Source organism: Apodemus sylvaticus, chromosome 12 (assembly GCF_947179515.1).
Source record: "Apodemus sylvaticus chromosome 12, mApoSyl1.1, whole genome shotgun sequence".
Lineage (NCBI taxonomy): Eukaryota > Metazoa > Chordata > Mammalia > Rodentia > Muridae > Apodemus > Apodemus sylvaticus.
In genome coordinates this window covers 91,408,711-91,435,597 of record NC_067483.1, presented here as the reverse complement: position 1 = coordinate 91,435,597, position 26,887 = coordinate 91,408,711, and the positions used below count along the sequence as shown (strand labels likewise).

General features: G+C 43.3%; 1 long non-coding RNA gene across 1 annotated transcript; it reads left to right on the top strand.

Annotated features, from left to right (window-relative positions):
* Positions 1–1,746: 1,746 nt before the first annotated feature.
* LOC127697633 (uncharacterized) lies at positions 1,747–26,478 on the top strand. Its single transcript, XR_007980491.1, has 3 exons — positions 1,747–2,094; positions 19,687–19,843; positions 25,853–26,478. It is a non-coding gene; the product is annotated as an uncharacterized LOC127697633 (long non-coding RNA).
* Positions 26,479–26,887: the final 409 nt, after the last annotated feature.

Sequence of the window (26,887 nt, the reverse complement as noted above, 5' to 3'; positions counted from 1 at the left end):
CTAGCCTCCACCCCACCAAGAACACCTCTGAGTCTATGCAACAAAATCTGAAGGACCTTGGCTAAGAACCCCCGAACCATGGTAGATTAAGAAGCACAGACTGTGATTCAACTTACCCAAGGATCCCATAGCAGGCAAACTCACACGGACAGAAAGAAAATGTCCAGAGCTGGGGAGGGGAGAAGGGAGCAGAGCACTTGTATATAAGGGATTCCAAGTTTCAGTTTGGGAAGACAGAAAGTTCTGGAAACAGACCACGGTAACTGCTTAAAGCTACAAAACTGATCACATGAAAATAAACCATGGGGCAGAAGGAGTGGCTCAATCAGTAAAGCTCTTGCCGAAGAAGAACCTGAGTGTGATTCTCAGACTTTATTTAAAAAAGTCAGGCATGGTGACATAAGCTTGTATGCCTACTGCTTGGGGGACAGAGGCAGGGGGCTTGCTGGGGCTCACCGGCCAGCCAGCCTAGGCTACTTACTGAGTTTGCTACTACATGTAGAAGACTGTGTCTCAAGGAATGCAGACAGCATGTCCTCATGCCTCTACACACACACACACACACACACACACACAGACACACACACACACACCTATGTATGCATAAACAGGAAACAACTAGATGTCTCAGGAGGCATCCTAATGCCAGGAATGTCTGGAACCTTAAGATTGTTGTCAGGTTTCCTAGGAAGAATCAGTTATATATGCCTGGGGTATGGGCTGTGATGTTCTCTGGGGTCTGGTGAAGGAAAGTCAGAGGGATCCAAATGAAACAAGATGGAATGTTCTTTGTGTACATTTCTTAAAGCCCTCTGGTGTCACGTCACGCCATCACTCAAACACCGTGTCAGTGTGATCCACTTCTCAAGCTGAGGACACGTGGTATGTCATGACCTATAATGTTCATAGCTGGAAAGGGTCAATATTGGAGCCTGCATGGTGTCCTGAGGGTCAGAAATTTCCCCAGCTTGGTTTTATGGCTCCTACAGAACAGTGAGGTCATAGCAAGCTGCCCACTGGACAGTGTGATACACATGTTGGGTTGTGTGCCCAGTACAACTAAAGCACAGACCTTATTCCAGATCAGCAAATGAGCAGGGACCTAACCTCGTCAGGAGCTGAGAGGATGGAGGTACAAGAGCTACAGTCTGGCTTCTGGTTGGCTGCCAGGGTGATTGGCAGGGAAGACATGATGTCTTCAATTTCTGTTCAAAATCAAACAACAGAGAACCAAGTAAGTTACAGAGGCCGCGTGCACACAAAACTTGTGACCCCAGAGGGAACCACACTGAGGGGAAGCACAGTTCTCCTGGGTAAGCAGGCTAGCATCTTCACATTGCCCCACACCTCCACCCAAGGAAGATGTTGAAGTCACTAATTAAGCTTTTATTCTTCCTCCTGCTATCCAGTGATGCAGAGAAATAGCCTGAGAGAGAGAGAGAGAGAGAGAGAGAGAGAGAGAGAGACCACGTGATAGGAAAGAAAGTACTAGAACTTCTTGTTTTCAGGATGACTTGAGTCTGCCTTTCTCTCCCGGGGGTCTCCTTTCTGACCACTCCTATTCAAGATTTAGTGAACTGAAAGCCACTTCTGGGTTTCACATTGTCAAACCTCCAACTGAACTTCCTCCAGGCGACTGCGCTCCTTACTTAGCTGAACTTGCTCTAGCACCAGCTCCTTGTGTTATATTGCTTGCTGTGTGGCTTTCTCTGCCTCAGGACACCTCTCAGAGCTTTCCTCCCTCCTTTTAGCTTCATGAGAACCTGGGTTTAGGTTTCTCCTTCCACAGAGATGGAGGAGGTTCAAAGCAAGGGTCAACGTGGGGAGACAGCAGAGGAGATAGAAGCTTGGGGACCAAGACTGAGCTATTTTATGACTAAAGCTCGAAGATTCTGCCCTTCCTAACCCTTTGTTTGAAGCCATTTTTGGAGCTAGAGAAAAAATAGGAAGAATATCTAATTTTGTGAATCTCATTTTCAAATTCAAATCTCCAATGTTCCCCGAGGCAGCAGACTGCACAGACAACTCAGAGATGAAAACTTAATAAAAGGCCCAGAAAGATCATAGATCATACTGGCCCATCAGTTGTCACAGGTAAGGGAACAATAATGACATTATTCTAATATTTGGGACATTTGGGGCCATGTTTCCTTCTTGGCGGTGACAGCTATCTCAGCTTCAAGCTTTCTCATGTCTCCCCAGAGCTCACCTCCAATCTCAGGCCATTTCTACCAGAGCTGTTCTTTCTCTCAGCTGTTTAAAAATGTGTGCAATCGCAGTATGGACAGCGGTGTCTTCGTGTCATGCCATTAGTTGCTTACGCTCTCAGGCTTTCCCCTTCTCATTTACTTTGCTACCCCTTAGTGTGTTCATAACACAAGTAGTACCACAGGCACGCCACCCCTTAAGATTGCCTCTGGCTCCCACTGCTGCAAGAGCAAAGGTTAAAACCTTTCAGGTAGAAACCCAAGACTTCAAAATATAAACTTGGATTCACTTTTCAGCCTGTCTGATGAAACACCATGATCAAAAAGCAATCTGGAGAGGAAAGGCTTACATGTCCACATTGGTGTTAACCACCAAAGGAAGTCACGGTGGGATCTCATACAGACAGGGGAGGAACCTGGAGGTAGGAGCTGAGGCAGAGGCCATGGAGAGGTTCGTGGTGGTCTGGTCATCATGGCTTACTCCACCTACTCTCTTATAGAACTCAGGTCCTCCAGACCAGGGATGACACCACCCAGCGATGGGGTGGGCTGGGTGGGCCCTCCCTCACTGATCACTAATTGAGAAAATGCCTGTCACCTGGATCTCATGGAGGCATTTCCTCAACTGAAGCTCCTTCCTCTCTGATAACACTAGTTTGTGTCAAGCTGACACAACAAAGCAGACCATACATAGCTGTACTTCCCAGAATTGTGGTTCTACCCCATTAGTGACACAGTGTTTACCACTAGCAGGTTCTCTATGACTGCAGATCCAGACCACAGAGACTCATTACCTGCACATGCTTTCCTGGAATACATTATACATTTCTGCTTGGACCAAGAGTCTCTACAATAGTGGAAGCCTTTCCTAAATTTCTGCTGGGAGAATCTGTACTCTCTGGTGATACAGCCTCATGTTAGAACTGACCACACATCCAGGGTTGATTACCGTTCTCCTGATATACTTAAGGAATCTGTAGTGGTTTGAATGAAAATGGCCCCCATAGGCTCATAGATAGTGGCACTATTAGGAGGTGTGCCCTTTGGAGGAAGTGCATCAAGGGGGTGGGCTTTGAGGTCTCAGATGCTCAAGCCAGGCCCAGTGTCTTTTTCTTCCCATTGCCTGCCAGTGTAGATGTAGAATTCTTGGTGCCTTCTCCAGCACCATATCTGCCTGTGTGCCACCATTCTTCCCATCATGATGATAACAGACTAAATCTCTGAATTATAAGGAAGCCCCAACTGATTGCTTTGCTTTATAAATGTTGCTATGGTCATGACATCACTTCAGAGCAATAGAATACTGCCTAAGATAGCATCCCCTGCTAGAAACCCTTGCTCAGGCATGCCTGTCTTAGTCAGGGTTTCTATTCCTTCACGAACATCATGACCAGGAAGCAAGTTGGGGAGGAAAGGATTTATTCAGTGTATACTTCCACATTGCTGTTCATCACCAATGGAATTCAGGACTGGAACTCAAGCAGGTCAGGAAGCAGGAGCTGATGCAGAGGCCATGGAGGGATACTACTTGCTGGTTTGCTTCTCTTGCCTTGCTCAGCTTTTTTTTTTTTTTAATAGGACCAAGGCCTACTAGCCCAGGGGTGGCACCACTCACAAGGGACCCTCCCCTCTTGATCACTAATTGAGAAAATGCCTTACAGCTGGATTCATGGAGGTATTTCCTCATGGAGGCTCCTCTCTCTGTGATAACTCCAGCTTGTGTCAAGTTGGCACACAAAACCAGTCCGTATAATGTCCTAGTCCTTTCCAGTGCCAGGCATCATGTGCTCAGCTCATGATAACTGGAGAAAGAACCAAAAGCAACCCCTCATAGGATGTGGGTTTGCTGGCCACTATCTTCCCTGGGCAAAAGCTATCTTGGGCTCATTGCTGCACCCAGATGTAGCACCTATACCCTCTGACTTCCCGTTCCCAGTACATCCCACTTGGGAGAGCCTTGGGCTTTTGTCCTGGTTGATTTCCTATTGGAAGTTTAATTCCTTCTTGGCTCAGAGAAGGAAAGTTGAGCCATAAATGAAAGGCAGTATTGTCAACTGTACCTCTGTCCTTCCGTCCTCCAGCTGGGTGCAGTGACCTCCCTGAGGAGGCTGGACACCCCTTCACCTCGTCTCACTACTTCTCTACCAAGTTATGTTGGAATCAGCAAGTGTACCCCAGTCTCAATTTCACATCCTGAGAGAGACGTCTTCTGCTTTGCTGGGAGCAGTAATCAGTACAATTCTCGGGAAAGCAATTTAGAAAAATCTATCTAAAATCTTCCTACCATTTCCTCCTTCAATCCAACATCTTACTTCAGCAATGAAGAAAATACATCATATGTGTATGTCTATTTTATGTACATATGTGTGTACCCACCCACAAGATGTTGATCTCAGAAGTTTTCATAGTAGAAAAATATTGAGTCAATTCCATAATGAAACATTAAAAATTAGACCTTAAGAAAACATCTGATTGCCTGGTCCTGCCTGGCTACTGGGGTACCTGGTTTGCCACTGGCATGCGGCTCAAGAGAAGCAAAAAAGCAGTCCATAACGGGGGTACTCAGTCCCTAAATCTACCTCCAAATCTGGCCCCCAAAATACTTCTCTAGAAGCAAAAAGAAGCAGAGAACATGACAGAAGCAGAAAAATTTAGCCTCAGCCCTGGAATCTCTACCCAACCTCCCAATTATAGACCTTTGATGGCTCCTTTCCAAGTCTTTGGTATCTGACCCTACTAGGTCCTTTCCTAGAGGAGCTGCATGAGAAAAGAAGGGTGGATATGGTGTGGGGGGTGGGGAGAGCACAGGATTCTGAAGATCCTAATCTTACCACTGACCGTGACTCCCTCTAGGAAAAATGCCCAGTTAATGACCTCTGGTTACCCAGCCAAGAAGGCACTCACAGCAGCATACAGATTGCCTGACACAGCCTGTTCTTTGGAAGAAAGAGTCAGACTTGTTGGTGAGAAACAGTAAACCTAGAATTCAGGACACTCAAGAGAGCAGATAGTTCAAGGCTACCCAGGCTTTGTTGCGAGACTCTGAGAAAACACAAGAACAGGTGTTTAGTTTGGAATTCTTGAAGGAAACCGATGCCACACAACAAACTGTGGCCTCTTTGTCATTTTCAAAACAGACAGTTGGTAAACGGTACAGCTTTAGGGCTAGGGGTGGCACCTCTGCTCTGCCACTGGTCCAGCATTAGGGAATGTATTTGGCCCTTTGCGTACACACGCGGTAATAGCGTGTTCTCCATAATGGCCATGTCAGAAACCCTCCCACCGAGAAAGCCTTTTTACTGGGTGCTTCTCAGCATGGTTCTTATGTGATGTGGCTGTCATTCTGTGCCCACTACCTTCAGACATGTTGCTGGGCATTTTCTTTACCAGTTACAAACTATCTACCACTCCAATGGCCTACACAAGCAACATATTTGTGTCTTAAGACAAAGACAAAGATTGTTTACACAGCAGAAACTCTTGTGATCCTAATGTACCTTCCTGCCCACTGGGTTCTACAGGTGAGTGATGGTTATAATAGAATCATGGTGACACCAACCCCTCCCATCACGGATGACTTCAGGAGTCAGTTCAAGCTGTCCATTCAGATACACCTTTAAAGCCCCCTGTTATCATCAGCGTTGAGGGCCAAGGCAGAGGCAAAAGGAACACAAAATATTTGCAAAAAAATATTCAGGACAGTTAGGAGGGAACATGTTCAGAGAAAGCCTGGGTGGTCAGATCCTCATGCCATATACATATATATCCTGAGAACTGTACTCACGTGATGAGGCTCCCAAGGATGGTTCTCTTTATTCTAGAAGTGACCACCATCTATGACCTCAGGCTATCAAGTGCATCAAAACTTGTAGGCCAAGGGTTCTCTCCTAAAACTCACTCCTGGGAATCATTGCCTTTCTTTCTTTCTTTCTTTCTTTCTTTCTTTCTTTCTTTCTTTCTTTCTTTCTTTCTTTCTTTCTTTCTCCTTTCTCTCTCCTCTCCCTCCCTCCCTCCCTTTCTCTTTTCCCCATTACTTATTTATTCACTTTACATCTTGGTCACTGCCCCCTCCCAGTCTCTGCCTCACACAGTGCCTCCCCCGTCCCATCTCCCCTTCTCTGGGAAGCTGGAGGCTCCCCTGAGTATTCTCCCACCTCATACATCAAATCTCTTCAGGGCGAGGTACACCCTCTCCTACTGAGGCCAGACAAGGCAGTCCAGCCAAGGGAATGGAGGGAATACTTTCTTATTCAGCAGTAGAGCTATAGGAGTTAATCAGGGAGCTGGGGCTGTTGGCTCTGGTGGTAGAGCTCTCATCTAGCATGTATGAAACTCTGCGTTTGGTCTCTAGCATTGCATAAACAAGGTGTGGCAGTACATACCTGTAATTGTAGCACTTGGGGCATGGAAGCAGGAGGACTGGGTTATCCTTGGCTACATCCTAAATTCATGATAAGCTACATGAAAATTAATCTGGCAACCTATCATGAAAACAAGTTTCAGATTTTAAGGCAACCCTTTCCTGCCCGCCCCCTGCAGGAAACAAGTGGAGTTTCTCTGGTGTGTTTAATCCCACCTGTGAAATCACAGCATGTGTTCCAATACTGTTTTCCCCCTTCCTCTTCCTGATGTCAAATTCTGGAAACCTAAGTCACATGTATATCTTACCCCTGCTGAGCTACTGTGTTGCAGGAAGTAGTAGGGTTCTCCTTGAATCTTCTGGTCTAAATGAATCATTTACAAGCCTTGGGTTCTTCAAACTTCTACTCCAATTATTTCCACTTATAAACACTTAGGAAGCTCTCACTGTGGGGTAAATCTTTCATTATGCAATTGTTTTTAAAAAAAAAAACCATAAAAGTGAATTACAAACTTCTCAGACTCAAGTAGCTTTGGAAAATGTATTTAAAAACAATAAGCGACCTGATCCAAATTTGTCTCACAGTTCTTATTCCAAAAACGTTGATGAGAGCCTTTAAAATGCCTCACAGATGGTTTCTCACGGAGATGGTGGTGGGACTGCAGTGTGGCTCGTCTTTGCATTCATTACTTTTCTCATGTTTACTACAGAAAACCTGACAGAAGCAACTTAGGGAAAGACTTAGTCTGGATTAGAGAGACATGACGATTAGCAAGGCATGGAGACATAGTGGTGGCAATGGCTTCCATCTGTGAGGTCAGGTGTAAGGGGTAGCTTGTTGCATCTTGATAGGTCAGAAGTCATACAGAACTTGGATTAGAATCAGGACCCATAAGACCCCTCCTTATTGTCCTATGCCCCCCCAAAGATTCCACAACTTCCCTAAACATCACCACCAAGTGAGGACCAACTCTACTTTCTAATGAGTATTTTTTTCAAATGGGTTGTCATTTCTGTAGAGCCTTATGGGTAGGGCTTTGCTCTCAATGAACATTTCCCATTGTCCTCTTGCAAACTGCTTCTCCAAGTGGTACTTAAAGCACAGTGCATGCTGTTCACACACTGCTTATGCACATCTTTATATACTCTTTGTTCACCAAAAAGACGTACTCCCTACATTCTACTGTTGGAGGCACAAAGGTCCTTCTAGACACACATAAGCACTAGGGAGACCAGGAATCTCAATTGTGTGTGGGATGTTCCCTCAAAGGAGGCAATGCCTTTTTTTTCTACCCAGAAATCTGGGAGTAGATATTGTTAATGACCTGATGAGCTTTTGCTCTCTGTAGAACTAGTCCCAAATCCCCAAATCCCCAGAATGTCTGTCCTAGACTCCCCTTTAGCTCTCACTTTTTTTTTTTTATTTCGTTTTTTTTTTTTTTTTTTTTTTTTTTTTTTTTTTTTTTGAGACAGGGTTTCTCTGTATAGCCCTGGCTGTCCTGGCACTCACTCTGTAGAACAGGCTGGCCTCGAACTCAGAAATCCTCCTGCCTCTGCCTCCCAGAGTGCTGGGATTAAAGGCATGCACCACCACCTCCCGGCCTAGCTCTCACTTAATAGAACCAATCCTTGTATTTTGTCACATTTTATGGTCTGCTGACCTTTATGCTATCTCAGTCAGAGACAACACTAGATCCAAGTCCTTCAAGCTATAGAGCCCATCTTCATGGTCACATGTACTTTGCAAAAGGGTTTCTCTGTAGTCCCACTTTCAGCTTTATTGTGTACCTGGAATCTGTATGGTTGTTGCCGGGAAACTTTCCCCCAAATTCTATTATGTTTAAATATGATGGCAATAAGCACCTGGCATCAGATTCTCTAGAAGTTTGATCCAGCCTCAGTCAGGCTGAATAGTTTTCATTCTTACCTCTTCATGGATTATCTTCCTGCCTGCCATGACACTTGCTGGTACCCCCTCACTTTACCTTCTGTTCCCTTCCATTACAAACTTGGGTAAAGTAAGTAAATAACAACCATGCCACAGCCTAAATGTTGTGCTCTTTAGAAACTTCTTCTGCCAAGCAAATTTGTCCTCTATTTTTAAACTCAACCTCACTCAGCTTTTTAGGACATGGGCAGAACATAAACAAATACTTTTCCAGAGCGTAAGATGAATGCCCTTTAGTTTCATTCCAGATACAGTCCTTGTTCTCCACAACATTCTAGGGTTTGTAAACTTGCCTATATTTTTTTTCTTACAAATGAGTCAAATTTTTGATTTACCTTGAACTGATGATAAGATGAAATATAGAAACTGGGTTAATTCTACTCTGTTGTCCATCTAATGTTCCTAGTAATGTTTACTGAAGTGATTGTCTTTTCTGCAGTGTTTGCTTTTGGCACTTTTCTGAGAAAATGAGAAGCAGTAAATATATGTTCAGGATTGTTATACCAACTGGCAGCAGGGTGCCTCACTTTTCCCTCTGGAGTACCCTGTTGAGCTTTTAAGTCCCACAAGGACTGAGTCACTTTGATCCCACCCTCCAGTGCCTCCTTGGTCTTCCAGAGGGAACATACTTGTATATTCTTTCTTGTGGTCTCTTTGGCCATCTTGCTAATATTATTCAATGAATGTGATACCTGAGAGAAGCCATGTTGGGAATATAGACACACATGAAACTAAAGGCACATAGATTGGGAAGAATGCTTCCAAAAATCCCTAGCAAGTGTCAGGCTATGAGGTTATGAGTATTTACTTTCTCTGTGTTTTTCTGGTTTGTTCTACACATTAAAGTAGTGGCCTTCACTTTATGACCATTTATAAAGCTACTAACATTACACTTGAGGATATAGCACATTGATACAGTATTAATGAACACACAGAAAACCCTGGGTTTTATCCCCAGCACCACCTTAAAAATAATCAAGTATGGGAGGCTCACACCTGCCAGCTCAGCACTCAAGAGGTGGAGGTGCAAGGATCAGAATTTCAATATAATACTCAGCTTCATAGCATGAGGCTAGTCCACAATATGTGAGATCCTCTCTCAAAAAAATTAATGTTTCTACCATAAATCAGTTTGTCAGCTAATAATCTGTTACTTGCTATTTGTTTTCCACGTGTCCGTGAAGGTCATAATGCTCCAAAAAATAAAGCTCTGGTGTGCTAAACTTTTGACTCCCCATGAACGTCATCTAAAACCTTCGCACACAGAAAGAAACAGAATAAACTTGAATGTGTTTAATATTACATAGCCAGACCATCAGTCTAACTGAAACCCCAAATCTATTTATCTTCAGGAATGAGAAGGCTTACTTTTCTGGGTATAGGAGAGCTTTGAGAGGTTCGGAAATCTGTGAAAAACAACTGATCCTTGTAAGAGGTCAAATCCAAGGCTGGCTTAGTTTCCACATCTGAGGTAGTGACTCAAAAATTGAGTTTGTGTTTTCTATCTCCAGAGATGTGCTTGTCTTTCACGTAGTAAAGGTGCTTGGTAATGGGCGCACACTTAAAAGCTATTTTGAAATGGAATTTTTATAGAGCCAAATTTTTTGGTTGCTTAAAGTTAATTGCTTTGCATCTAATTTTAGTCCCACGGGGAGCAATTTCGATCCCCCCAGCAAACTTTATCTTAAATGAGGCTGATCTATAACCTTATTACATGTGTCTGGGTGTCTATAAGTAAATACCATGGGGTGTGCTGTGTTTCTAAAGGTCACTGTGTGGTATTAACATGCTCCACAGATTTCATTTTGGGTAAAGCAGTAAATTGTTTTCCCGATGCCAAGTCAGTCACTGTACCAAGTGAAAGTTAGGAAAATGTGAGGAAGTCTGGGTCACCTTTTCTCATCTATCACAGTTGCTAGGCAACATGCAGCAGGTCTGCTGTTCTAAGGATATGAATGAAATACTGCACTGGGAATAAAATGGTAACAAGGCTGCAATAATCAGAGAGAAAGAGAGAGAGAGAGAGAGAGAGAGAGAGAGAGAGAGAGAGAGAGAGAGAGAGAGAGAGAGAGATATTGCAGCAATCAGTCTTACAGTTCAGTCCGTGGACCAGAAACATCAGACTGACCTGTAAATGTTTCTGAGATAAATTCAATACACAAACAAAATCAGGGACATCAAAAAGCTCAGATAACCTAATCAATACATGAACAAATAAACAGAAGATAAATTTCTCAAAAATAAGTACAAATGACTAATCAATCAACAGAGAGAGAGAGAGAAAGAGAGAGAGGGGGGAGGGGGAGCAGAGGAGGAAGTTTAACACCTGTAGCCTTCAGGGAACTGCATATCAAAACTACATTGAGATTCTAGTTCAGTCTTTGAATGGCTGTCATCAGGGAAACAGAAAGAAACAAATGCCAGGGAGGACACATGGAAAGGGGGACTTTCATGTGCTCCCAGTGAGACTGCCACATATGCTCATCCACTGTATAAATCAGAATAGGAGTTTCTCAAAAAACTGACAATGAAATTATCATACGGTTCAGCTATGCCATTCCCAGGTATGACTGCTTAAGGGAACCAAGTTGGCAGACAGTACAGATGCCTACAGACTGTTCATTGCAACACTATTCACATGCCAAGTTATGGAATCAGCCTACATGCCTGAGAACTGACAACTAGGTAAAGAAAATATACCTGTACCAGATGTAGTTTTACAAAGAAGAACAAAGCAGGCCATTGCAGGATGCCAATAGAGGTCATCACAGGAAGTAGAATACGCCAGATTCAAAAAGACAAGGCTAGATTCTACTCACGCAGAATCTAGAAATATAAAGGTTACATATCACTTTGGTCTTAAATAAGCACACGTTTATTTGCTGTCCTCAAAAAGATGTCTCCTGGAAAACTCACATCATTTGTGCAGGCAATTTGGGCTTTATCAGTAGTTTTCTGACTCCTCGACAGGGCAGCGAAGGCAAACGTTCTTTCTCAGGCTTTCTTTCCTATGTTCCCAGTGCTTTCCTTGCCTATTACTACTCACTGTGAGGAGAATAACAGACTAAACCACAGGACGAAGAAGTGTACCACCTTCTGCCCGGATCTTACAGACATCTCTCACTTGATGACACAATAAGAGATCTTTGAGATCTCTAAGGTGGAAGACGCAGTAACTAACTCACTGAAGATGGAGCTGAAAGAGAATAGTCCTTTCTTTTATCCGATTTCACTCATATGACAATGCACCCAGCTAATGCAGCTGAGCTCACAGGGTATGAATAGGTGAGCTCTGGGTGACACACAAGGGGACAAAGAGACCTTTCAGAAAGACTTGATGACTGCCTTTGACACCATCTCAATATCAATGAACAGAGCGTTAACACAGCATTTGATGTCTCTCTCAATGGATCTTATTATAGCAATGGCAGCAGAGAGCTGTTTGACAAAGAAAACCAAGCCATGGGTACCACATGACTTTACAGAACCCTGAGTATGTAATGAAGACAAGATATGGCTGTGGTGACTCAGAATGTGTGGATTTCCAGAGGACTTGGTTTTCACTATGAATTCCAATAACCAGAGTGGGATCCAAGAGTGGCTTAAAAAACTGTTCAATGATGAAAAATTTAACTGAATTGATCATGGCTTGGCCTCTGGCCCACTTAGCAGTCATAGGAGTTAGATGAGAGGATCGGCTGCCCTAGGGGAAAAATGGTTTTCAAGTATATCTATGATTTGAATCTTCCCGGAGTACTTATTTGCACACATTGTTGACATCTCTGTACCCATAGTTTCTAGTTCATGAGACTTAGATGGGCTTGAGACTGGCAGTTCTAGAAGTTCAGAGGTGGAATGCCTGTTGCTAGTCTTGGGAATACAATTTCAACACTTCAGGGAAAGGAAAGCACACAGGAAACGGTGGCGGGTTTTAAGGATTACACCTCAGGAAGAGCACATGCCTAGAGACGACTTCTCATGGTCACTGGGTTCCTACATTTGAGATTGAGAAGGTTCACACAAGAGCTGAGGTGATAATGCAGTCAGTAAAACACTTACCATGGCAAGCAAGGGAACCTGAACTAACCCCCTAGACCTCAGGAAGTCCAGGAAGGTGGTTGGGACCTGCAATCCCAGCACAGAGACAAGTAGATCTATGGGTCTTGCTGACCAGCCAACCTAGTCCAATTGGCGAATTTCAATCTTGTCTGAAAAACAGTGTGAATGGTGCCTATTTGATGAATGAAACCAGGAATCAATACCTGGTTTCTACAATTATGTACATATATATGCACAAGTACATGAACATGTATATATGTGCGTGCACACACACACACAGGAATGTTTAGGAAGCTTTTAGTGGTTGTGTAAGGTTGCCCACTGGATGAGTGAAAATAAAGTCAGACTTCTTTCCACCTACATAACTCTTAATACGTACCAGTTACACCAAGAATCAAAACAGTGACTCTAAACAAATGTCTCTGACACTATGTTTCCTGCTGTATATATCCCTGCCTTGGGTACTCAGGCATGTAGGATGTTTTTTTTTTTTCCAGGATACTGAATGGAAACCCGTCATCTGTTGATGCTGATTGTGTTTAGTGCTTTCACGGGCAACTTCAAGGACAGTGTGACCAGCAGCTTCAAATCAATCTTCCTTCCTTCCTTCCTTCCTTCCTTCCTTCCTTCCTTCCTTCCTTCCTTCCTTCCTTCCTTCCTTCCTTCTTTCCTTCCTTCCTCCCTCCCTTCCTCCCTCCCTCCTTCCTTCTTTTCTTCCTTCTTTCCTTCCTTCCTTCCTCTTTCTTTCTTTCTTTCTTTCTTTCTTTCTTTCTTTCTTTCTTTCTTTCTTTCTTTCTTTCTTTCTTTCTTTCTTTCTTTCTTTCTTCCTTCCTTCCTTTCTTTCTTCCTTCCTTCCTTTCTTTCTTCCTTCCTTCCTTCCTTCCTTCCTTCCTTTCTTCCTTCCTTCCTTTCTGTTTTGTTTTTGTTTTGAGACAGTCAATATGTAGATCAGGTTGGCCTTGAACTCACAAAGATCTGCCTCTAGAGTGCTGGGCCTGATGAAGGCTTGCATCACCTCACCCATCTTGGTTTTCCTAGAGCGTACTGTTTGCTCATAGATGCTGCTTTGACCTGACAGCAAGAGTGTCTGAAGCCCAGAAACACTGGCAGATCTCAGCACATATGTGGCCTTTTGATGAAGCAGCAGGTTTGTATGCCTGAATGCAGGAGGAAGTACACACACAGACACACACAGACACAGACACACAGACACACACAGACACACACAGACACACACACACACACACACAGAGGGGGGGAGGGAGGCTGACAGCAACCTCTAGCTGGTCAGGTTTTCACAGGACTTGATCTTTTCCGCCTCTGTCACTCTGCTCTTTGTTAGTCACTGTCAGATGTCCCCTGACTCCCGTGAGAAAGCATTCACGCGCACAGGGTAGAGGAGAGGGGAAAGGATACAGCAGTCCAAGAGGCTTGCTCACCTTGGCCTCAATCACGGGACTTTTCTTGGTCACATTTTGCTAAATATGACTCACGAGGACAAAAGGCCACTAGTTCATAGCACAGGAGGTGAGATTGTTTCTATTGTTGTGGCATTTGCTCCAGCTAAATCATGTCCCTAGCTCATAGAGGAGGAAGCTCCTTCCAACATCCCCATCACTGTGGGAAAGGGCTAGGGGTGTGGGGGGGAATTCCTGGGCCTCATTGCATTCCATAGCTTCCCCACCCTGTGTAATGACTCCTATTATTGTGTACACCAACGAAGGGCTTGGCCGTGGGCATATCAACTGGGCAGGGGTAAGTTCAAGGTCACTCACTCCTCACGCTTGTTCTTCCACCTCAGTTCTCTGAAACCAGCTTATGTTTTAGCAAAAAACAGGCTCTGTGTGCACATCGCTATGATCCAAGCCACTCACTCAATGAGACCACCCCAGGGAGGCTGACCTAGCGTTCTCTAGCTTCTTGACCTAGAGTAAGATAGCTGCATCATCCTTGTGGGTAAGATCTGACTGTCTGAATCCTCTAGCCTATCCACTATAGGGCAATTGAGCAGAACTGATAACTGGTCCATTTAGATATAAGTGTGTTTAATCACATAAAATCCATAAGCGAGTTATGTGTAGCCTTCCTCTCAGGTTCTCCTTAGCTCCAATCCCCAGGAAGCTCCTCCAGCAGTACTTTCCCACGAGGGCTCCTCGTGACCCGGGGCTTCTCATAGCTGTGGAGCTTTGATGGCACCAGGACAACGCAGGCAAGAAAGAGACTGGTTTGGAAATGAGTGTGTCTACCAGGGTGGGGCCAGCTGCTAGGGAGAGCTCAAGGGTGAGAAGGTAAACCTTCCACACGCTCCTTCTCACAAACACTTGGCACCAAGTGCTCCAAACAGAAGCCATGCCAGAAGATGAGCAGGGTCCATGGGAATTGGAGGTAAGCGATTCTTGGAAGTCAGGGCAGGCAGGCAGCCAGCCCCTGGTAGGTTTGTCCACAGCATTCCAGGCCCAGTGCTGAGGTAGATCTCCTGACTCTACCCCCAAGAAGAAGATAGGTACACACAGAATAAGTCAGGATAGACACAAAATGAGAGAAGACAACATGCTGGTTCTCTGGAAGAAGGTTAGGAATAAGAGTTCTGCATTTGGGTGGACTGTTACTAGACCAGAGAGCTATAGACCAGCTCAGAAAGGGGCCCATGGGGAGCTCAAGGGCTAGTGAAGGGGAAAGGTAACTTAAGTTAACTCTAGTCAGCTGCCCAACATAATCCAGAGAGTGACTTGATACTGGCTTGCTCTCCTGGGAGGATGGGCATAGGTGAAATTCTGAATTCTGAGTAGTTTCTGAATTCCGTATCTCAAAAGCATGCTGGTGTAGGTGTTGAGCCCTGAACGCGGCAGGTGGTGCTGGTGAAACCATGAACTCTACTCTTGATATCTGGGATCTACAGAGGATGAGCACTAAATGGTCTGGGACTTCCTCAGAATGTCCTGATTACAAGGAACTGGGAGCACCAAGTCTGACCTGGGTGGCCAGACAATCGGCTTACTTTAAGTCACCATTTGGCCCAAAACAAACAAGCTAGTGGAGCTCATCTAAACCTGTAGACATTCACTCTGGCAGAGCACTGAGTGGGGCAGCTGGTGTCACTGTGATGGAGACAGCCGCCAAGATGCAGCTGGGGCTTCTGATCTCATTCTAGGAAGTTCTGTTAGGTGAGATAAACTGGAATCATCTTGCTTTCCTGGTAATCTGCTGTCCCTTTTGTTTGCCTTACCTCTGGGCAAACCTGTTAGCCCTTGCTATTTCCACCACTCTAGTGACCAGTTGACAGACAGACAAGTAGACAGACACACAAGTGTACACACACAGATGCATAGACACAAATACACACAGACACACACAGACACACACACACACACACACACACACACACACAATTCTCACCATGTTTTGGACTGGAGATCTCACTTACTTAAACTGCTTTGAATTTTATCTATTTAATTTGTTTTGTTTCTGGTGGTCCTCTTTGCCGTCAGTTTGGGTAGGATAATAGACAAGTTTTTGATGGAAGAAATAAGCAAAACTATCATCTCCTTTTGAGTTGTTTGCTGAGTTCTTTCTCCATCATCTTCTGATCCATTCCCACACCCAGTGGGAAGAGTACTCCCTATAATGAAAGAGGCCACTTGTCAGAGGCCAGCTTACTAAGGCTGGTGTGTCCTGTCACCGGTCTCTCACCTGACCATGTTTGGCAGCACCAACAATGACCTTTGTTATAATCTTAAGGGACACCCCAGCAGATAGAAAGCAGACATTCCTGACCCCCAACATGGAACAAGTTTCATTTAAGATATTTTGACTCTCATTTTTAAATTTCCTATACCTCGGGTGACCCCAGCCTCCTGCTCCCGCTTATCTTCTTTATAAGTCCCTCAAAAGGAAGCAGGAAATAAAAAGATTTCCAAGAAAGAGGGAGATGATAATCTTTGAATCAAGGAGATCCAAGGACACAAGCTCTTAACTCTAAAGGTGAAGATTCCAAGAATAACAATAGCTCCATGGACTTGAGGACCCAAACCCGGGCACCTTTTTGGAATAGTTTTGTAGAATCTTGGCTTGAGAACACGTTTATTTCTTTGTGCGTGTCAGCCCTCCTGTACTGCCAGTCTTTGCAGCTATTCACAGCTGTTCTGTGAACGCTCCTGGCTGCTTCCTGGACAGGTGGCCAGCTCTTGCTCCTTGTGCCCTTTCATGCTCACCAGGCTATCCCTTGTTCCAACAGGACACAGGCAATACTATTCGCAATTAAGCCACCAGCTTTCTTTGCCGTTCAGACTCTGCCTCTTTCTCTGCTGGTGACCACGACTCAGAAAACATGCATCAATTTGATTACCAACTTTGACCTCAAACTTTGGAAATTTTAATGGACGTCAATACATTAAAGTGACAATTATATCAACATATCATTGATAGCATGATGTTTTAAATATGTATATAGAGCTGGAGAGATGGTTCAGGGGTTGAGCGCATGTACTACTCTTGCAGGGGACATACATTGGTCCCCAGAACCTGTGTCAGATGACTAATGAGCACTCATGACTCCATCTCTCAGCAGGCAGAGGCAGATGATACCTCTGGTCTCTATGGGTACCTGTGCTTACATGTGCACACCCACAAATGGGCATACACATAATTTTAAAAATAAAAATGGAAAATGGATAAATAAAGCTAATTAATGTTTTACCTTACACAACTGTTTTTTAAGTGATGAGATTATTTAAATTATTTCCTTATAGGGTTTTCCAAATACACAAGACATCACATTAACTATAGAATTTATATCTCCAATCTGAAATATAGCCTTTAACATCTCCCTTGTTCCAAACACGATTTCCAGCTCTAATGTACAATACCTCTATTCCTTGTTTCTACCCAGGATGCTCTTGTCTAGCCAACACTGTCAGTTAAGATTCTATGATTCAGGATTCTGGACAAATTCTAGTTGCCACACAAGATTTCTTCCCTATTGTCAGTCTTTTTTTTTGGGGGGGGGGGGGAGGTTTTTTTTTTTTTTTTTTTTTTTTTTTTTTTTTTTTTTTTGGATTTTTGGTTTTTTCGAGACAGGGTTTCTCTGCATAGCCCTGGCTGTCCTGGAACTCACTCTGTAGATCAGGCTGGCCTCAAACTCAGAAATCCACCTGCCTCTGCCTCCCAGAGTTCAGGGATTACAGGAGTGCACCACCACCACCTGGCTATTCGCAGTCTTACCAGTGTTATATCATGTTCTCTCACACATGTTATGGCTATTTGATCCTGGAGGCTGATGAGAATTTCCTGGGGAAATTGTCTTCAAACTGTTGAGAAAATCCAGACCCTTACTTGACACAATGAGAACCCACATGGATGATCTACTGTCATGTATGGGTTTACAGGCTTTAGAACTAATATTCATATACAGTTAAGAGTTGGGAACCCCAGGTTAATGCAGGCAACTCACTTTAGTATTTAACCAGCTATGCTAATTGCTGCTTATCTGTCTCCTGGGTAATGTCCTATTACTTCTGTGATTCCATTATCATCCCCAGTCAGTTTCTGCTGGATGCTGTGAGACCTCCCTATTTGATGACCTTATCTTTATTTGTTGCTATTTGTTCTTTTTTTCTTTTTTTTTTTTGGAAGTCTCAGCTGAGGGATACTCTGCTCTGCCTCAGTTGCTTCCTTGGGAACTCCAGGTGAATGCCTTAAAGGGGCATTCACAGTTGATTTCTGGCAGGTGTTTTGAGTACCTGATTTGATGGAGTTTTGCTATCCAGCTACCTACCTATCTATGTATCTATCTATGTATCTTTCTATATATCTATGTATCTATCTATGTATGTATCTATGTATCTATGTATCTAAGTATCTATCTATCTATCTATCTCTATATCTCTATATATCATCTGTCATTTGCTATTTATCCTTTTACTCTGGATTGCTATATATTCAGTAAACTCACCTATTCAAAACTGAAAATATAGTTACCACAGATTACTCTCTGGATCATGCAGCAAAATACCTAACCCAATGTTAGATACAAGGTTAAGATTACTAGATGAGTATTTTGAAACACATCTCAGAAAGTAGTAAGATCATGTTTTTCCTTAAATGCTTCTGCATGTTTTCAATATTCTAGGCAGGGGAGCTATCACAGTAAGACCAATAGTACTCACTGGGATTAGAATCATTGGTTAACTGGTCGACCTTGACGAGTTCCTAATACATTCCAGCCTCTTCTGTGGTAAGGGACTACTACCCAATTAGATGGGAAAGATGATTGGAGGGCTGGGTCTCCTGCACACCACCAGCTGTGACTCTTAGGCAGTTTCTTCCTCTCTCTCTCACACAGGGACACTTACTTGTTGCTTTCTCATGGGCTGTATGCTGGTACCCATTTCCAAATGCTATTCTGAGCAGACCCTGTGGATTTCTTTTCTTTCCATAAACATCCAGTTTCTTTTGTTCCCAATTTCTCTTCCTGGGGAATACTGTTATTTCTTTAATAAGACCAGTTTGTAGTGGTACTTGTCTTGTTCACAAATGGCCCCATTTAATCCCAAAGCACCCCATATGCATTGGGCATGATATTAATCTGCCTATAATATATAGTCACACACAATATCATAGTCTATTCATGATATCACTATTTAGTGTGCAATCTATTTGCCTATGGCTGTGCACCAGTTCCTACATATTCAAATCATATAAGGATTTGTTGAAATCATACAGGTTTAGAACCTTGAAAAGAGCTCAGCAAGGAGCAAGTACTCCACACATGGATTTTCTCTTGCCATCACTTTCCATTCAGAAAAGACCCTTGATGGTCTCCAGGCTACTCCATTAGTCCCAGCCCACTCAATTGCTACTATCCCACCCTCCACTCCCAACTATCCTTTATTCCTTCTTGCACAAAGTCTCTATCAGTTCAGGAATGGCAGCATTAAGAGTAGATATAGAACTGTTATACGAATTTAGAGTTATACAAGTTCACTATGTTTATTGCTTTCTTAGGCATCACCACCTGTAGTCATCTCAGTCATGGAGGGGTTCTAATGGCAATGGCATCTTAGGTGCTGGGCCAGTTGGAGCCTCTAGCTTTCAACTTGCTTCCTGTCGTTTAGGATTCTATAAGATGGCACCGGGCATCATGGGATCTTGTTAGACCTGCTTTGTCTGAACCATGCTGTCATTGGAAATGTAATCACCTCCAGGAGTCAGCGAGCACTGCCTCATTAATTCTGGCCCAGATGTGATGTCAGAAAAGCTGGCAATGTTCAGGTGAGATGCTCTAAACAACTGCTTAAAATGCCTGTCTGCATCTAAGGAGAGAAGGAAGAGATGTAGTAGCTTGTCTTTGAGATCCTAAAAGTAATTTATCACCATATAATGAGAGTCAGAGGGAACTTGATTTTGTAACATAAAATGATAGTGACACATAAACCTTCAGAAAGGGTAGAGAGGCATGTTAGAAGGAATGCTTCTGGAACAGTCACGGGGTAGATTTAGAATAAATGTACAATTACAGTTTAGAAGACAGTTTAGTCAGCAAAGGGCTTGCATGTAAGCAGGAAGACTTGAGTTGGATCTTCAGAATCTACCATATATATATATATATATATATATATATGTATGTATATACATATATATATGTATGTATATGCACATACATACATAACACAACTCGTATAAACATATATAGGTATAAATATACATATATACACACATATACACACACACACACACACATCTTCTGAGTAGTGGGGTGCTTGTAATTGCAGTGTTGGGGATATGAAGATATGTTAATTCCTTGAGTTCATTGGCTAGCCAAACTAGCCTACTTGGTGATATCCAGGTAATGAGACCCTGTCTCAAAAAAGGGGGTGTATATATGGTTCCTGAAGAATTATACCTGAAGTTGATCTTTGTCATTTATACTCATTCACACACATACACACACACACACACACACACACACACACACACACACATGCACAGATACTCAGACACCTAGAAATGGGTTATTATGGAAGGATAGCTAAGCTCTCATGTCCTTTTGTCTCTATCTCTTACTGTTAAATGCTGTTTATTTATTGAATGAATAAATACATTTTGAATGAATATAAATACATTGTATTTATTGAATGAATAAATACAACACAGCAGATCCACAGAAAGAGAAGCCAGGTCACCGATGGGCCTCTTAGCTCTGGCTCCTCCCTCATCTTTCTCCTTAACTAAATATTTCACTTGTACAGGATTCGATCAGATCCTATATCCATTGTGTGGCATAGGTGTTAGGACCTGATGGATAGTAAAGCCAATAGTCCTGATTAGCTTTTTTAAATAGAACTAATTTTTTTGTTTGTTTTGTTTGTTTTTCAAGACAGGGTTTCTCTGTGTAGCCCTGGCTGTCCTGGAACTCACTCTGTAGACCAGGCTGGCCTCGAACTCAGAAGTCCGCCTGTCTCTGCCTCCCAAGTGCTGGGATTAAAGGCGTGCACCACCATTGCCAGGCCTTAATATAACTTCTTGTAAGGAAGAATATTTTTTATATTTTTAAAAAAATAGCTAAGGCACTATGTTTTTACAATAACAAAAACCTCCTAAAATTCAATGTATAATGAGGGAGTTGCTTTATTTTCAGAAGATTTTTTTGAAAATCTTTGCCACATACCCTGTGTCTTGGTGTGGAGGATGGAATAAATGGTGTGTAGGCTGAGAATTTGGGAAGACTGTGAAGTTTCTGATTTGGTGATTATCACCCTGCTGCCAATAGAGCTGCTCTGAGACAGTTCTAGTTTAGTATTTGGAATGCCTAGACTGGATCAAGGATGGGTGACCTGGTACTATAAGTGTAGACAGAGGTATGTGTCCCGTGACTTGTGATGGTCATACATTCCACAAGTTATTGGTTATTTGGAGATACATATAGACATCAATACCATGTGTTTAACCCCCTATATGATAACTTAATGTTTCTTTAAAAAATTCAGGCCTCCTATGGGGCCTATAGGGGGGGCACTATATTTTGTGTGTTACTGTGGAAAAATGAGTTGAAAGATGCTGACATCAATCTTGGAATACAGAAACTTTGCCAGAATAGTTAGAAGAAAAAATTATCCAGAATCACAGGGGTTGACTGGGCCTCAGAAGAAATTGAGGGAAAACAAGTGATAAAGCACCAGGTTAAAGGGTTCAAACCCAAGAGACACATTGTGCTAGGTATTTATGTATGTGTTTACCCAAAATGTGAGAAGCCAGCAAAAGAGCCTCTTAAGTTATGTTTGACACTGACACATAAGTCAATACATTGAATTAGCAATGTTAAAATTTCCAAAACCAGCATTTATACAAAGAGGTTCCATCTTGGCATAGATGCCTGGCTTCGCCTACAGCAGAGGACACACTGAGAGAGGCCATTTGGTCTATAGATAGGCAATATATCTATAGAACTTCTGACTCAATGCCTCACCGGGGAAGCAGAAGGCTGTGGTGCTTGGAAAGTTAGAGTGGGTAGAGGTAAGGCTGTGGCCACTGACACCAGGGCTGGGGACAAGCTGCTCTAGAACTTTGATTTTGTAGAGCGGTTAGTCAGTGTCTCTGAATCTCAAACCAAGTAGACAAGCTTACCTGTTTCTAGGCTCAGCACATCTCTGAAAGCAAGACTCTCACTGCGGCGTCTCTGAGCTGGAGCTTTGCCAAGCAGGAAGGAGAGCAGCAATATGGAACTTTATTTGCACTTCTAGGGAAGTGGCAGGCATGGCCCGTGTTGTTTATTAAGCAGCTGCCCTCTATAATACCTGCTCTGCCTGGGTACATTAATATGATTAATAATTAATCCTCCCCTAATGTTTCTGATTTTGCTTGGTTCCATTAATGAATAAAAAAAAATTAGAACAATTAAAAGAAAACTTTTGGAACATAACTGTGGAGGTTTTGTCTTTTACTGTATTCTAGTTCTGAGTGTGGGGACCCCCCCCCCCAAGACCTGGGATCTGTGTACAGCTCCTGTGACCCCACCCCCTAAGTTAATTCTGATTGGTGAATAAAGATGCCAACTGCCAATAGCTGGGCAGAAGCAACATAGGTCGAGTTTAGGTTTTTTCAGGCTTGGGAGGAGAGATAGGCCATGAGGAAAAGAAGGTTCAGGAGAGGAGGTGAGTTAAGGGTCAAGAAAGCGTGACCCTGAGGGCTGCCCAACTGGAGTTAATCGCAGCCCAGATGGAACATGGTAAATTGTAATAACTTGGTGTTATCGATAGGAGAGTAGATCCTAATAGCATGGAGACTAGGTATCTGCCCAGCTCTTGTGCTGATTAAGTCTTATTGTAAATATAATGGCCATGTATGAGTGTGTCTTTCATCCAGGAACTCAAGGATCAAGGTGGGGTAGAAGCTCTGGTCTGGGGATTTAAATTATTTCTACTACATATAGCAATAAAATGACTTCTAATGGTATATTGCTATACCCATGTATCAAAGTGTTAACTCTCATAGAAGTTTCTTCTTGCAGTAGACAGCAATTGACAAAGAGATGGACCACTAGACAGTGTGCAGAGGGTGAGGGACTTTGGAGCTCTCAGCCCCAAATGGGATGTCTTTATCAATCTCCTGTGCCCCACCCCCAAGGTTCAGGATCTATACGGGAGAGGAGGTAGAAAGATTATAAAAGTCGGAAGTGATGGATGAAAACAGTGTCTTCAAAACAATAGGATAGAGGCACATATGAAGTTGCCAAGACCATGGCAGCATACACAAGACCTGCACAGGTTCAAACCAGATGAAATTCCAGTACTGAGAAGGAGAAATGAACACAAAATTCCATTCCTCATCAAAACGCTATTTGATATTGATGGACACTGGGAAAGAGAAAACCAGCTTGCTTTAATGGAGTATCACAGGATGTATAACCGCACTGCAGGGCAGGGCCCACGCCTAGGAGAATATGACCAACACAAAATAGTGGGGTTTTTTTTGTTTGTGTGTGTGTGTGTGTGTGTGTGTGTGTGTGTTGCGTGTTGTTTTTGTCTTATTGGTGTTCTTTCAGTTTGTCTGTTTTGACTTTTGATTTTGACTTTTTATTGTTTTTCTTTTTCTTTTCTTTTTTTTAAATAGAAAGAACATAAAGTTGGGTAGGTAGAGAGGCAGGAAGGATCTGGGAAGAGTTGGGGGAGAGGAAAGACTATAATCAAAATATATCCTATGAAAAAAATTAAATAAAATAATTTAAAAGAAAAAAAATATTGGAAAATGTAGGGGAAAGACCTAAACCTCTGTTGGTGCTGTTGATGTAGCTAACTTGGGAGAACACTTGCCTGGTATGCTCAAAGCCTGGGGTGTGTTCCCAGCCCCACATAAACTGGGCATGATTGTGTACATGTATGATCCTAGGACTCAGTTCCAGGAAACATTACCCTCTTCCACTTATCTGTTATATGCTTGGCTGCTTATGCAAACAGTGTCTAAATACTGTACACGGTCACCTTCCAAGAATCTACCTCATTCATCAAAACAAGGCAGGTTTCTCATAGCTTTGGGATCCATGTACTATTTGGATTCATTCTGCTTGCCTGTTTATCTCTTCATGTTGATTTCCTGATAGGAACTCTTAGTTCACTGGGGCTTCTCCTCTGCTGAGTCCCTGGTTGACCACAGGTCTTCACAGGTGATTTGCATAGACCCCATTCTTTAATTTGGGGTTTGGACCTCTGCCATTTATCTCATGCCTCTTTCTTGTCATCAGTAGTGTTGCAATCAATACAAATAATATTCGAGGGCCTTCAGCTATAGGCAAATGAAGGCAGCATTAATCATTGAGCTATTGAGTCTATGCCACATACTCCAGATACTATGTAATTCTATTTTTCTGGCTCTAAGCAGACTCTAAGACTTAGTTTAGAAATCTCCTTGCCTTTCCTAACTTAGCTCATAATGATCTCATGCAGAAATTTGGACTTCTGGGTAAAGAAAGTTGAGCAATGAGAGTTATGAGGTTGCCTCAGCCTTGATGAAATGTGAGCTGTGTGTGGTGTGACAGAATGCAGTCAGGTCTTTCTGAAGCCATCCCATTGCCCCACCAGCATAAGAACTATAGTGGGTATCCTTTGGCACTAGACTTGACGTGCATGCCACATTTCTGCAATCTGGGCCAAGGAGATGGCTCTGTTGGTCAAATGCTTCCTTTGGAAGATTGAGAGTCTGAGTTTGACTCTCCAGAATCCATATAATATATTTGGGAATGGTGTTAATCCCCAGCACTGGGGAGGCAAAAATAGGTATTTTCTGCGGCTCCTGGCCACCCAGCCTAGCCTATTGGTGAGCAACTGGCCAGGGTAAACAAGGGGAACTGCATCTGAGAAATGATTTTCAAGGTAGACCTCGGGCCTCAACATCTGTGCACAAGCATCTGCATAGACAAGTGTATGAAAACACACATACACACATGCACACACACACAGAAAGAGAGACAGAGAGGGAGAAAAGCACATATACATGTACACACATAGACACATACATGTACATGCATACACACATAGAAACATACATGTACACACACACACACACACATGAATTTCTGTAGTCATTGTCCAGGGGTATACATTTTAGTTCTGCTTCTTAAAGAAGTATTTTATTTTTAATTATATGTTTCTGGGAGGGGAGTCCTGTGCACATGAGCATGTGTCTGGGGAGGCCAGGAGTATGGTATTCCCCTGGAGGTGGAGTAACAGCTGATGCTGAGCCTGCCATGAGCACTAAAACTGAACTGGGGTCCTCTGTAAGAGCAGTGCGATATTTTAACCACTGGGCCATCAGAACCCAGGAATCAGAAGTGACGTATTTAGGGATAGCATGCCCTATACCCTAGTGCCAGCAAATATGGAACAGGTAAGAGCTTGCAGTCAGGGTGTAGGGTGAATGAGTAGGGTATCACAGCCACCCCAAGGGGTCTCTGTGATTAGTAGGAGCTGAGGAGACAAAATGGGCTTAGAGGGTCTTTGAATGTAGAGAAGAAGGCAAGAAGCAGAAGGGCATCCACACATGAGATGGGGACAGAGCACCGTCTCTTCACAGGCAGCTGTAATGGTAGTTGGATTCACACGCCTACTACCTCTAGAGACTATATGCTGTGGAAAGCCAGTGCTTACAGGGCACAAAAGACCGTGTGCTTCTCTTCAATATTAGAAAATATTCCTCTTCATTTTAATTGAAGATGGAGTTTGTTTTTCATATTTTGCTGACAGTTTCTCCAAATTTACACCCCTTTCTCTCCTTGCTCTTTCTGAACAGAACACCATTGGCACAGGCACCAAGATCAACAATCAGTAAGTGGGACCTCATGGAACTGAAAAGCAAAAAGTATCTGCTTTCAGGCTATGGGATGGTTTTGATTTAAAATATGAATCTGAGCTGTCCTCACTGAGAACTAGGTTTGAAGACCGGGCAGAGGGAGAGCAAGTATTCCAGGTAGAAAGTGAGGCAGCGTGAAGGCCCCAAGGTGAGAACACGCCTCAGCCATGACGGGAACAGCAATGGGGACAAGAACACGGTGCAGAGAACCCTTGGATTCACATACCCACAAGGCCGACCTTGCTGGCCAACTGAGTGAACCTGTACTCTCCGAGCTTCAATAATGAGTGTGAACTCTATCAAGGAACTTTCAACTAATAAACTCAGCTCACACACCTAGAATGGCTTTATCTCTAGGCCTTCTGTTGCCATTTGACTTGAGAGAGGGAATCCGGTGTACAGGCCTCTGTCAATAACGCTTCAATCTACTGCCTGTTTTTCAGTTAAGCATAAAAATCACCACAAAGCCCAATCTCTGCCCTACAGTCCTCATGCCTCTTTGACCTCTCTGCTCTGTATTTCCATTTCTGTCTCTTACCTATCTCCCGCTACAAGTCAAGCCAGAAACCTGCACTATCATATCTAATACTGATTGAGAAGAAAAATCTTGAGTACATAACTGTTCGTATAATAGACTCATCAAAAAAATAAAATAAAATTCTGCAGATAATTTCCCAGTATTTTTAATGGAATATACAAAGAGGGAAAGAATTTCTATGGCAAATCCACAATGCCATGGCCGCATGAGACAGCAACCTTTCCCTTGTCACTCATGTCAACTCTCACTAGTATGCAGCCAAGAAAACTATGGGCAGCTCCAGATCTTGAGACATGGAGCAGAGGAAGGAAAGGGAGCTAGGATGCCCCTTTCCCAGCCTTATGGGAATCAGCAGGTCCCAGCCTGGATGGAATCTCTGGAGACAGTGATAGATAGGGCTGTCACTCCTCCAGAGGGGATGGTCATGCAGAGGATGT